Consider the following 14,220-nt stretch of genomic DNA (forward strand, 5'->3'; position numbering starts at 1 on the left):
CGGCAGGGGGGTCATGTAATGCAATTGGCCAATTGGGCCTGAACACACAAATCCTGGGGCTAAGTGTGGATTTTCCCAGTCAGTTTGAGACTGGAGTTGAGGTAGTCGGTAGCATATTTCTTGCACTCTGTACATAGTTTATTTGTGACAATAAATGTAGATGTAAGACCCACACCTTCAATTCATCAGCCAAGGGTTCATCTGCTCCCCCATCAACCCATGTAGACCCATCAACCCACGTAGACCAAAAGTAGTCTGCATCATCAGCCCAAGTGAACTTTCTACTTCCACACCCTCAGCCTAGGGCATCTCCTCTTTCTTTCTCACCCCTTAAGTTAAGTGCCCTTGTGACCCCACCCATTCTTTCAAGACTGGTGACTCCTGCTCCGCGCACCCAACCAAACTACCAGACCAAGAGGCCTTTTCCCCCAACCCTGTCAGGGAAAAGCACCCCCATTCCCAATCCATTTTGCTCAAAATTCATTTTGCGTGGGTTTCCTCCGGGTGCTCTGGTTTTCTCCCGCACTCCGAAGATTAGGGTTAGGTTGATTGGCGATGATAAATTAACTCTAGTGTCAGGGGGATAAGCAGGGTAAACATGTGGGGTTACGGGAATAGGGTCTGGGTGGGATTGTGGTCGGTACAGACTCAATGGGCCGAATGGCCTCCTTCTGTACTGTAGGGATTCTATAATAATAATATAATAAATGCTTTGTTTAGTTACCAATCCTGGTGGTCACCAATCCTTTGAGATGTCACACAAACATGGGCCGAGATTTTCTGGCCCTTCCGCCAGCAGGACCTTCTGGTCCCACCAAAGGCAACCCCCTGGGGGAATGGCTGGTGAGCAACACAAATGCCCATTGACTTTCTGCTGGCGGCCGATGGCGAACCGCCTCTGCCACCAGAAAACATGCCATGGGGGGAGGGGCGGGGAGGGGGAGGATGCAGAAAACCCCAGCCTTGACTTTCATTTCATAAAACTGTGTTGATTTTGCTTGATTGTATTATGATTGGCTAAATATGATACTACTACTTCCTTAAATTGGATTCCAGCATTTTCCCAATGTCAAATGTTGGGCTATTATATTTTCCTGCTTTCTGACTCTTTCCTTTCCTGAATTGAAGTGTTACAGTTATGGTTTTCCAATCCTTGGGACCTTCCTAGAATCTAGGAAGTTCTGGAAGATTACAGCCAATGCATCTACATCTTGCAATTATTTTTTAAGGCTCTAGATTGTGGGCCATCAGGTCCTGTACGCTTGTCAACCCTTCGTCCCATTAGCTTTTCAAATACTTTTTCTCTTCAGTGATGGTGATTATATTAGGTTCCCCCTTCTCCTTTGTCCTTCGATTTTCTACTATTATCAGGATACTTTTTGTGTCTTCTACCGTGAAAACATACAAATTATTGTTCAAAGTTTCTGCCATTTCCTTGTTTCCCACTATTAATTCCCTAATCTCATCCTCTAAGGGTTCGATGTTTACTTTAGGTGCGCTGTTCCTTTTATATGTTTGAAGAAGTTCTTATTTTTTTGTTTTTATCTTTGTGGCTAGTTTACTCTTGTATTCTAATTTCTCTCTCATTATCTTTTCGAGTCATTGTTTACACGTTCCGACAATGGTCCCAATATTCTAGCCTACCACTGATCCCTGCTACATCGTACACCTTTTCTTTCAACTTGATACCCTCCTTACCTACCTTAGTTAGTCACAGTGCTTCATCCTTCTCATACACTGGAATTTTACCATCCCACCCGCCACGGGAATCGAAGCGGGTGAGGGGTGGACCATGGAAACATTCGTTGACCTCCGATGGGATTTTACAGTTTCGGGATGAGCGAGGCCAGAAAATCCCGTCATAGTCTTTTTTTCTCAATGAAATATATCTTTGTTGAGAGGTAAGAAACATTGCCTTAAACGTCAGCCACTGCTTTTCCATCATTTTACATTTTAATTTATTCGCACAGTCCACTTTAGTCAACACTGTCTTTGTAATTACCTTTATTTAAATTTTCGACATTAGTTTCCGATCCAGTTTTTTTTCCGGGATATTGGCATCACTGGCTAGGCCAGCATTTATTGCTCATTTCTAACTGCCTTGGGGAAGGTGGTGATGAGTCACTTTCTTGAACCGCTGCAGCGTAGGTATACCCCACAGTGCTGTTAATAAGGGAGTTCCAAGATTTTGACCCTGCGACGGTGAAAGAACAGCGATATAATTCCAAGTCAGGGTGGTGTGTGATTCGGAAGGGAGCTTGCAGGTGGTGTTCCCATACAGCTGCTGCCCTTGTCCTTCCAGGTGGTTGTGGTTCTGTACGGTGTTCTCAAAGGAGCTTTGATGAGTTGCACAGTGCATTTTGTTGTTAGCACACACTGAAGACAATCCCCTGGGGCGGTTCCCCTCCATAATAGGTTTTCGGTGCTGGAGGCTACAGTTGAGGAGGAATCAACTGAGCATAGAGAGCAGATCTCTGGGGGTGAGCCGAGTGAGAAAGCTCAGGTGGTTAGGGGCTGTAAAAGACTGGGCCTTGTGATTGGGGACTCCACAATTAAGGGGACAGATAGGAGGGTCGGAACTAAAGGTAGGGACTCAGGGTTGGTGTGTTGCCTACCAGGGGCTGGGGTCCGGGATGTGTCTGACAGGGTATTCAGGACTCTTAGGGGGGAGGGAGATAAACCACAAGTTATTGTACATGTGGGGACACACGACATAGGGAGGATAGGGGAAGGGGATATTAGGCAGGGATTTATGGAGTTGGGGTGGAAACTAAAGGCCAAGACTGACAGAGTGGTTATCTCTGGACTCTTGCCTGTACCACGGGATAGTTTAGAGAGGAATAGGGAGAGGGAAGGTTTGAATTCATGGCTGAGGGGATGGTGCAGGAGGGAGGGGTTCAGGTACTTAAGCAATTGGGGCTCGTACTGGGGAAGGTGTGACCTCTATGAGAAGGATGGTCTACACCTTAATCAGAAGGGGACCAATATCCTGGGGGGTAAATTTGCTAAGGCCATGCAGGGAGGTTTAAACTGATTCGGGGGGGGGGAGGGATCCTGAGTAGTGGGGCTGAAAGTGAGGGATGCATGGATGGGGACTGCAATGCACGGCATTGCAGAGGTGGGGTGGAGCAGGGTTTGAAATGTGTATACTTCAATGCCAGGAGTATTCGCAATAAAGTGGGTGAACTTGCAGCGTGGATCAGTACCTGGGACTTCGATGTTGTGGCTATTTCAGAGACATGGATAGAGCAGGGGCAGGAATGGATGCTGCAGGTCCCGGGGTTCAAATGTTTTAGTCGAAGTAGGGAAGGAGGTAGAAGAGGGGGAGGGGTAGCATTATTGGTCAGAGATTGTATCACAGTGTCAGAGAGGAGGTTTGATGAGGACTTATCTGTTGAGGTAGTATGGGCGGAGATTAGAAATAGGAGAGGAGAGGTCACCCTGTTGGGAGTCTTTTATAGACCTCCTAAAAGTTCTAGAGAGGTTGAGGAAAGGATTGCGGAGTCAATCCTGCTTAGGAGTGAAAGTAATAGGGCAATTGTTATGGGGGATTTTAACTTGACTAATATTGACTGGAATTGTTATAGCTCTAGCTCGTTAGAGGGGTCAGTTTTTGTTCAAAGCGTGCAGGAAGGTTTTTTGACTCAGTATGTAGACAGGCCAACTAGAGGTGAGGCTATATTGGATCTGGTGCTGGGAAATGAGCCAGACCAGGTGCTAGACTTGGAAGTTGGTGTGCATTTTGGTGATAGTGACCACAATTCGGTTACGTTCACCTTAGTGATGGAAAGGGATAGGCATGAACCTCGGGCCAGTGGTTTTAGCTGGGGGAAGGGTAATTATGAGGCTATTAGGAGAGAATTAGGAAACATAGGTTGGACTAGGAGATTACAGGGACTGGGAACGTCCGACATGTGGAGTTTTTTCAAGGAGCAGCTACTGCGAGTCTGTGATAGGTATGTCCCTGTCAGGCAAGGAGGAATTGGTAGGGCTAGGGAACCGTGGTGCACCAAAAAAGTTTCTTTGTTGGTTAAAAAGAAAAAGGAGGCTTATGTTCGGATGAGACGTGAGCACTCGGGTAGTGCACTAGAAAGCTTTAGATTGGCTAAGAGGGAGTTGAAGAGCGAGCTTAGAAGGGCTAAAAGGGGACATGAGAAGACTTTGGCGGATAGGGTTAAAGAGAATCCTAAGGCGTTCTATAGGTATGTCAAGAACAGAAGGTTGGTTAGGGCAAGTTTAGGGCCAGTTATAGATGGCAGAGGGAAGTTATGTGTGGAACCGGAGGAGATTGGTGAAGCATTGAACCAATATTTCTCTTCGGTGTTCACGCAAGGGGACATGAATATAGCTGAGGAGGACACTGGGTTGCAAGGGAGTAGAATAGACAGTATTACAGTTGATAAGGAGGATGTGCAGGATATTCTGGAGGGTCTGAAAATAGATAAATCCCCTGGTCCGGATGGGATTTATCCAAGGATTCTCTGGGAGGCAAGAGAAGTGATTGCAGAGCCTCTGGCTCTGATCTTCAGGTCGTCGTTGGCCTCTGGTATAGTACCAGAAGATTGGAGGTTAGCGAATGTTGTCCCATTGTTTAAGAAGGGGAACAGAGACTTCCCCGGGAATTATAGACCGGTGAGTCTCACTTCTGTTGTCGGCAAGATGTTGGAAAAAATTATAAGGGATAGGATTTATAGTTATTTGGAGAGTAATGAATTGATAGGTGATAGTCAGCATGGTTTTGTGGCAGGTAGGTCGTGCCTTACTAACCTTATTGAGTTTTTTGAGAAAGTGACCAAGGAGGTGGATGGGGGCAAGGCAGTGGACGTGGTATATATGGATTTTAGTAAGGCGTTTGATAAGGTTCACCATGGTAGGCTTCTGCAGAAAATGCAGATGTATGGGATTGGGGGTGATCTAGGAAATTGGATCAGGAATTGGCTAGCGGATAGGAAACAGAGGGTGGTGGTTGATAGTAAATATTCATCATGGAGTGCGGTTACAAGTGGTGTACCTCAGGGATCTGTTTTGGGGCCACTGCTGTTTGTAATATTTATTAATGATCTGGATGAGGGTATAGTTGGGTGGATTAGCAAATTTGCTGATGACACCAAAGTCGGTGGTGTGGTAGACAGTGAGGAAGGGTGTCGTAGTTTGCAGGAAGACTTAGACAGGTTGCAAAGTTGGGCCGAGAGGTGGCGGATGGAGTTTAATGCGGAGAAGTGTGAGGTAATTCACTTTGGTAGGAATAACAGATGTGTTGAGTATAGGGCTAACGGGAGGACTTTGAATAGTGTGGAGGAGCAGAGGGATCTAGGTGTATGTGTGCATAGATCCCTGAAAGTTGGGAATCAAGTAGATAAGGTTGTTAAGAAGGCATATGGTGTCTTGGCGTTTATTGGTAGGGGGATTGAATTTAGGAGTCGCAGCGTTATGTTGCAACTGTACACAACTCTGGTGCGGCCGCACTTGGAGTACTGTGTGCAGTTCTGGTCCCCACATTACAGGAAGGATGTGGAGGCTTTGGAGAGGGTGCAGAGGAGGTTTACCAGGATGTTGCCTGGTATGGAGGGGAGATCCTATGAGGAGAGGCTGAGGGATTTGGGATTGTTTTCGCTGGAAAGGCGGCGGCTAAGAGGGGATCTTATTGAAACATATAAGATGATTAGAGGTTTAGATAGGGTGGATAGTGATAGCCTTTTTCCTCTGATGGAGAAATCCAGCACGAGGGGGCATGGCTTTAAATTGAGGGGGGGTAGTTATAGAACCGATGTCAGGGGTAGGTTCTTTACCCAGAGGGTGGTGAGGGATTGGAATGCCCTGCCAGCATCAGTAGTAAATGCGCCTAGTTTGGGGGCGTTTAAGAGATCCGTAGATAGGTTCATGGACGAAAAGAAATTGGTTTAGGTTGGAGGGTCACAGTTTTTTTTTTAACTGGTCGGTGCAACATCGTGGGCCGAAGGGCCTGTTCTGCGCTGTAATGTTCTATGTTCTATGTTCTATGTTACTACTGTGTGTCAGTGGTGGAGAAAATGTATGTTTAAGGTGGTGGATGGGATGCCAAACAAACTGGCTACTTTGTCCTGGAAGGTGTCAAGTGTCTTTAGTGTTGTTGGAGTTGCACTCATCCAGGCAAGTGGAGAGTATTCCATCACACTCCTGACTTGTGTCATGTGGACATTGGACAGGCTTTGGAAAGGCAGGAGCTTAGTTACTGGCTGGAGAATTCCTGCGCTCTGACCTGCTTTGGTAACTGCAGCATTTTTATGGTTGGTCCAGTTCATTTCTGGTTAATGGTAACCTCCAGGATGTTGATTTCTTGATATTATCACCCGCCTCTCCCTCAGAGGGAAAATTATTACAAGACTTAAACATTCTTCACTGGCCTGCAAATCTTTCCTCACATTATACAAGATTGCAAAATACAGTTAAGAACCGGCATTGCAACTTTCCCTTCTGGGATTTGAAATATCCCAATGTTTAACATCAGCTGGGTACTTACCAGTCACATGCTGGTATGGATTGAAGTTCAGCTAGCTAACAGAACACAGGGAGCATAGTTTCCCCGTGGCCAAGCGAGCACACGTCCGACCCAGAAGTCTGTGAAACATTGCGTGATGACTTCAGGCACACATCCCAATGTCATTACACACACGTGCCCACTAATGATAAGCAATGTAATTAAATGGATTGAAACCCCAATTGTCCCGAATTTCACATTGCCTGTGCGATTTCACCAGAATTTAATCTTTTTTCATTCAAATATGGGATGAAAGAACCCTGTTGCAGACACTGGCTGAGGAATTAGTCCTTTGTAAGAGTGAGGTGAGCTGGTGTTCTGGAGTGTTGATAGAGCGTTTTCTGTGTTGGGTACATCAGAGTGTGGAGCTCAAACAAAATTTCTGGCAACTGAGATTTGGGTCCCTCTGTCACTCTGCATCGCTGAGCCCCAACCGGTTGATGGGGATTGTATACTTGGCACAGGGAAGAAGGAACTAAGATTGAGGAGGCCTGGCGGTTGCAGGCAACCCCCTTGGGCAGAGGATTATCAGTTCCATTAGTAGACCTCCCCAATGCCCATGGCTCTGAAGGTCATGGTGGCACTAACTTGTATGCCTTCGGATTTACCCGCATCCAGGGTGCCATTGACTGTACCCATGTGGCCATCAACATGGCCAGCCAGGAGCCTTTGTGAACAGGAAGGGCTTTTACTCAATGAACATTCAGATTTTGAGGTGCCAAGTCTAGATGCCCACCCCCATACGCCCGCCCCCTACCCCCACCCCCTCACTGACAGTGGTATTGCAGACAGTGTTGATCTAGTTATCCTGTTGGCATAGATTACCTTGGTGGTTGTCCTCTGGTGGGCGGGGTCTTAGCAGGCATTAAGGGTTCACTTGATATGGCTGGGCAATTCTCAGTTGCTGTGGACTCCTGAGATGGAGGAAGACTGGCAGAAGGATGGAGTAGCTGGTGGCCTTGTCCGAGGCTCGGGTGAGCGGAGCTCACAGAGACAGTGGCACCTTGTGTGCCATTCTGAGGTGAGTCCTTGGCTCCCCACTCACCAATGAAGGATGGGCAACCATGGGTGACACTGGTTGGCACCTCTTTCTCCCACACAGACATTGACCACCTAAGATCAATGTTTGTGTGAGAGCTTGCAGGTCTGAGTACAATCTCCATAATGTGTCATTGTGTCCCTGGAGCTGCCACTCCATGAGAATCACCAATCTCTCAATAGATGAGGCTGTGCACTCAGAGTCACTGCAGTGCCCTTGCCCTGCAAGGATTCCTCTATGACAGAGACCATGGCACACAGGCCCCCAGTGTTCTTCATCAGATCTCCCCCTGCATCCCACTGGGCATCCATTTGTTGCCTTATGGATGACTCCAGAGGCACAGCAAGGAATTAGGAAAGATAATAGAATACTATTGTTTATTGTGAGGCAGTGGAAGCAGAATCTTTGAATAGTTTTGAGGTAGAGCTAGATAGGTTCTTGGTTAATAAGTGGGTGAAATATTATTAGGGTTAGGCAGGAATGTGGGTTTGAAGTGATAATCAGATCAGCCATGATTATATTGAATGACGGAGTAGGCTTGCGGGCCGAATGGCCTACTCTGGCTCCTAATTCGTATGTTTATATGTTTGTAGAGTTTCAGTGAGATCAGTTGACTCACAGTGTTTACTGACATCTGGATGGGATGTTGAAAAATCCATGGAATCTGTTTAGGTTGCATCAGCCATTTGTTGTGCAGTGTGGTGTGTTCCACCTTGGTTGGCCTGCTAATTCACATGTACCTTATATTAATCCTGAATACTGGAGTATAGGTTAGATAGTGTAAATTGTTTTATCTTTCTAATCTTGTATAGTAATTTTTTATTGTGTGTTGAAAACCTGCACAGTCTTGTGGCTTTATTCACTTAGCAAGTGCCTTGAATCCCAAACCTTTTTTTACATTAAACAAAAAGTTACTGGTCCCTAACTGAAATCTTGGGGTCTGGTCCAAAATCATAACAGGACCCCATGTGTAAAATATACACCAAGTTCTAAGGAGCAATGATCGTGCATCTTTATGTTCCTTTGACATATTATTTCTTCTATTATGAATGAGCCAATGACTCACAGACTTCTGACATTAGATAGACCACTGTAATCCACTGGAAAACAGGAACCACCATGCCAAAACTAGCAAGCAACAGGACCACGTAAAAGTGGAAAGTGAAATTCATGCATTTTATTTTTCCTTGTAAAACTGATGCTGCACGATTCAATTTCTAGCCTCTTAAATTCTAATTCCACAATGCAGTTGGGCAGACTGCTAAACCAAATTAAAGAGTGGTTTATGGACTCATGGAGCATTTGCATTCACTGATGTATGACTGTAACCATTACTAAGCTAACAGCTACACATTTCTCAGTGCATTTTTTTGTTGGATTACCGATCCAACCACGTAAAACTACTAACAATGAAATTAAATGATATCCACAACATCGGGAAAGTACAATGAATAATAAATTTGGCTTAAGTGAGGGCTTCCCTCTATTATTGCTTTAACCATTAATTTTGAAAGGTATTTAAAAGCGTTCCAATTATTATAGGTCAGTTGAATGACATGGGAAAGGTGTCTTTGGTACCAAATGACACTAAGCCTTAATTACGAGAGTTATAGAAAATGACATGGTAATTACAAATAGCATAAAGTCATAAGTAAACTTTGTATGATTACCTCTTTTTCAATGAGCTTTTATGTCATTCTTAAGATGTTCAACTAATAAATCACTTTCGAGTTATATACAGTCCCTCCTAAATTAATTATTTTCTTGTCTTATCGATGCCGCATTATCTCCAATGTTTATAACCTAAGCACGGCTCTCACCAAAAGAAACTACAAACTACAATTACATGCATTTATGCTTTTGGCATATAAAAATGTAACTGGGATATTTAATCAAGAAACACACAGCTGATAGTATTGTATGTGTTCACTGACCCACTAGAACAGTCTCATTAAATCCATAGCCTGGGAACATGAAATATAGAAGAGTCTTTGAGCATAATTCATCTTCTGTGAATGGTTGTATTATGTTCACAGAGCTAGGCTAAGTTTCAGTACTGTGACAAGGCCTGGTTCAGTAGATTTGAATCTTTTTCATGTTGCATAGGTGGGGTTGATGTTACCTTAGGCTTCCACTTTGATTACTAAGTGACTGTAGCTGGGACTAACCAATTTAATGAGGTTATGTTATTACTCATGCTGTGTGGCCATCTGGAAAAGGTTTGCAACCAGCACATTCCTTGCCAAGGGCCACCTGTGAAACATTAAGTCCCCGCCTGTACTCGAAATATGAGATGGAAATGTTTGGACTACACAATGTTAGATGTGAAAAATTATTGGAGAAGACAGGAAAGAATTCATATATTTAAAAAAAAAATATTGCAAAGGTCACGTAAACAAGAGTTCAAAGTTTAGAGCCAACATCTTTCAAACCATGAGATGCTGAATCACATAACTGCATATCTGTGGACTGTTATGACTTTCTTAACATATGAGTCTTTAATTACATGTTGTTTTGTCATAAGAAGAACAGAGTCTTAAAGAGTTTGACCAGAAGTGCATTAACATAAAGTAGCCAGGGGAGAAAAAGAGAACTCTTCTAAAATATTAAGTCAATAAATATCAAATAGGTGGAAGTTAAGAATATGAAAATAGAGCAACGAGAACACTGAATAAGAAACAGGACGTAAAAATAAAGAAAACAAAACTACAGAAAAGAAGGACCTTTTAGGCCTGAATTTATGTGGTTCCTGACTGTGTTACTCATGTTTTGCCTCAGGTTGCACAGAAAGGTTTAAGCAATTAACTACTGATCCTGATACAGTGGCAGTGGAGGGACCTGAGTCATTGAGAAAGTCTATTTGAAAGGAAGTTATATTCAAATTCAATACGCTATGAAATGGATGTGATTTTTATTTTGTAACACTTCCTTTTCCTGCAGGAAATCTAGAGTCTTTTTCTGATTTATGTCTGAGGCTATTGGAATGAGGAAACAATTCCTGTACATTGCTATCATCATGTGGTCAGGGAGTATCTATGTTAAAGTGTGAGATAATGACCTCTGTCCTTCCAGTGGTTGAAACACTACTGTTAATCTATATGTGTCAAATGTGAGTGTGTACAGGCTGCATATGGTAAAAATCAAATGTGAATATTTGACACAAAGATCTCGAAAAAACAGCTGTATTTTAAAATAATTAGAAACAATTAGGTGAAATTAATATATAATTAAATATATAAAGCCAAGTCTATATAAATGAATATCTATTTTCGGTCTTTGTCCAATCATAACATTGCAAAGTACTTTTCCTCTGAACATTCTTCACTTTATCGCAATCGAAACATAGAATTCGAGCCATCTATACAAGATCTAAATGTACAGCAGAATATTTACATTTAGATAATGACAGTGATAAAAAATGCTTTGATCTGTCTGGCTTAGCACTGGAACAATAAAGATAGAAAGTTATCTAGAACTGATCTGTTTGCACTAACCATGGATAAGCTGTTACCTTGTATCTGTCAAATTAATAGCTGCGAGATCAGGCTGTACGTATACCAGCTGCAGGCAATTTCTACCACAAAACAAACAACAGCAACAAAATAGAATGGGGGTTGAGTGGTTCTGAGGCGTAACACAAATTGAGGTGGAGTCAGACTAAGCAGTAATATTATGGATGGAATGGACTAGTCTAGACAGCATGGATACAGACAGCATATCAGCATGGAACATATCTCCTGGCTTTTCTCAATCAACAATTCAATAGTTGATTAAGTTACAACAAGTATACTGTTCTGGAAACCATGCATATCACTCTAGCCAGAACCATAGAGGAAGACTTTGCAATCCTTACATCAAGAAAATTTATGTCTTTACATGGCAAGTATTCCCACCTCCCCCACCCCTATTCTGTTGGAAAGCAGCTCCAGTGGTAAGTCCAACCATTTGCTTTACTATGCCCATATATCCCCATATGCAACACCAGCAAACGTAAAACATCATTTAGCTGGCTTTCCATGATTCTTGTGCTGGGTAACCGTGAAGAAATTTTCACTGTATACTAATACATGTGACGATAATAAATCAAATCAAAGGATTTTTGGTCAATTAGATCAATTTTCTGAAATAGAAATAGGTGACAATCAATGTCCCTGTGCCAATTACATGCACTTGCATCTTAGACAGTGTCTGACTGTGATTCCTTCATTTTGTCTCAATTCACCACCTCTGATAAACATGGAGACATTTTTATTTATTCGCTCATGGGAATTGGGGGTCGCTGGCTGGCCAACATTTATTGCCCATCCCTAGTTGCGCTTGAACTGAGTGGCTTGGTAGGCCATTTCATAGGGCAGTTGAGAGTCAACCACATTGCTGTCGCTCTGGGGACTCATGTAGGCCAGACCAGGTAAGGAAGGCAGATTTCCTTGCCTCAGGGTATTATTGAACCAGATGGATTTTTTTGACAATTGACAATGATTTCATGATCATCAATAGATTCTTAATTCCAGATATTTTTTATTGAATTCAAATTCCACCATCTGTTGTGGCGGGATTCAAACCCAGTCCCCAGGGTATTAGCTGAGTTTCTGGATAAATAATTGAGTGATAATACCACTAGGCTGTTGCCTGCCCAGTATGGTCATCTCCTGGGAGTAAGTGGGTGGTGGTGCGGGGGATGAGGAGATGCTCACAGCTTCCTAAAACAGAAATGGGGATTGCAATGTGCAAGTAAACTTCATACTGCCTGCTCATTTCAATGATAGCTGTGTCTAGCTAGCATTAATCTCGCCACTTATTGACTGGACCCATCAGATGGGAGTTTATATTGTGCATGACTAGCATCACTTAGGTTAGCCTGCACCTCTTAACGGGAAGGCACATTTTGATTGGAGCAGGTGCTGGCAGTCATGCAGGCTTTGGAGAGAGTACAGAAAAGATTTACCAGGAGGTTGCCAGGTATGGAGGCCATTAGCTATGAAGAGAGGTTAGAGAAACTTGGTTTTTTTCTCACTGGAATGACAGAGGTTGAGGGGCGACCTGATAGAAGTCAACAAGATTATGAGGGGCATGGACAGAGTGGATAGTCAGAAGCTTTTTCCCAGGATGGAAGAGTCAATTACTAGGGGTAATAGGTTTAAGGTGCGAGGGGCTTAAAGGTTTAAAGGAGATGTACGAGGCAGATTTTTTACACAGAGGGTGGTGGGTGCCTGGAACTCGCTGGCGGGGGAGGTAGTGGAAGCAGATATGATAATGACTTTTAAGGGGTATCTTGACAAATACATGAATAGGATGGAAATGGAGGGATATGGTCCCCGGAAGGACAGGGGGTTTTAGTTCAGTCGGCAGCATGGTCGGTGCAAGCTTGGAGGGCCGAAGGCCTGTTCCTGTGCTGTAATTTTCTTTGTTTTTTGTTCTTTGAAGTGAATCTGACCTGGGAGAGATTACAGAAATGCAAAACGTGAGAGAGAGTGGACTCAAAGAGTTTCGGGCTTGAGGCTTTGGTGGAGGAGGTGGAAAGGTCCACTGGGGACCAGGAGGCCCTCGAGGCACAGGCTCAGAAGGCAGTAGAGAAGTTATTCATGGAAGTCAATGCCTGGAGTCAAACCTCAGAAGCCTGGGTGAGGTCAATGACCTCATGTGAGTGGCCAACGCCAATGACTGCATCTTCAAATGCCATTTGCTAGTAACTGCAACAGTTGCTTGAGTCATTGCTTAAGTTACCACATCACTTTCATCCATCAACAAAGAATATATCTCAATCAGGTTCATACTGAAGATTCAGAGCGTCACCTCACCCTCACACACTTACTACCTTTATCTTCCAACTTGCAAACACTGCCAGATATGCAGGCATGACAACCATACAGTGGCTAGCAGTGCTGCCTTACAACACCAGGGACCCGGGTTCGATTCCTGGTTTGGGTCACTGTCTGTGCGGAGTCTGCATGTTCTCCCTGTGTCTGCGTGGGTTTTCTCCGGTTGCTTCGGTTTCCTCTCAGAGTCTGAAAGACGTGCTGGTTAGGTGCATTGGCCATGCTAAATTCTCCCTCAGCGTACACGAACAGGCACCGGAGTGTGGCGACTAGGGGAACTTCATTGCAGTGTTAATGTAAGCCTACTTGTGACAATAATAAATAAACTTTTAAAAGCATTAGCCAAATAGATTGCATGACACACTTCCCTTGTCCTTGGATTAGAAGGTGACACGCAACGAGAGGTGTCAGGAGCTAATTGAAGGGTGACAGTCAAGTCTGAATGTCCTCACTCCCATGGAGAATTGGCAAACTGGCCCTGTTGCATTTGGCAACAAAAGCAGTGGAGACACACAGTGAGTGGTTAAGATCTGGAATGAATGGCCTGAGAGTGTGGTGGCAGCAGTTTCAATTGAGGCATTCAAGAGGGAATTAGATTAATCTCTGAAAAGGAAGAATGTGTAGGGTTACGAGGAGAAGGTAAGAGAAAGGCACAAGGTGAATTTCTGATTTAGAGAGCCAGCACAGACAGGATGGGTAGAATGGCCTTGTTCAGTATTGTAGCAATTCTCTCATTCTTTGATTCTGAGAATATGGTTTTTACTGGGATGCGGAGGCTATGACTAGCAGCTAGACTGAAAACACCAAAGATGACAGTGCCCATACCCGGCACAAAGGAAGATGGTTGT

The sequence above is a fragment of the Mustelus asterias genome, chromosome 8 (genome assembly GCF_964213995.1).
Source record: "Mustelus asterias chromosome 8, sMusAst1.hap1.1, whole genome shotgun sequence".
Taxonomy (NCBI): Eukaryota; Metazoa; Chordata; class Chondrichthyes; order Carcharhiniformes; family Triakidae; genus Mustelus; species Mustelus asterias.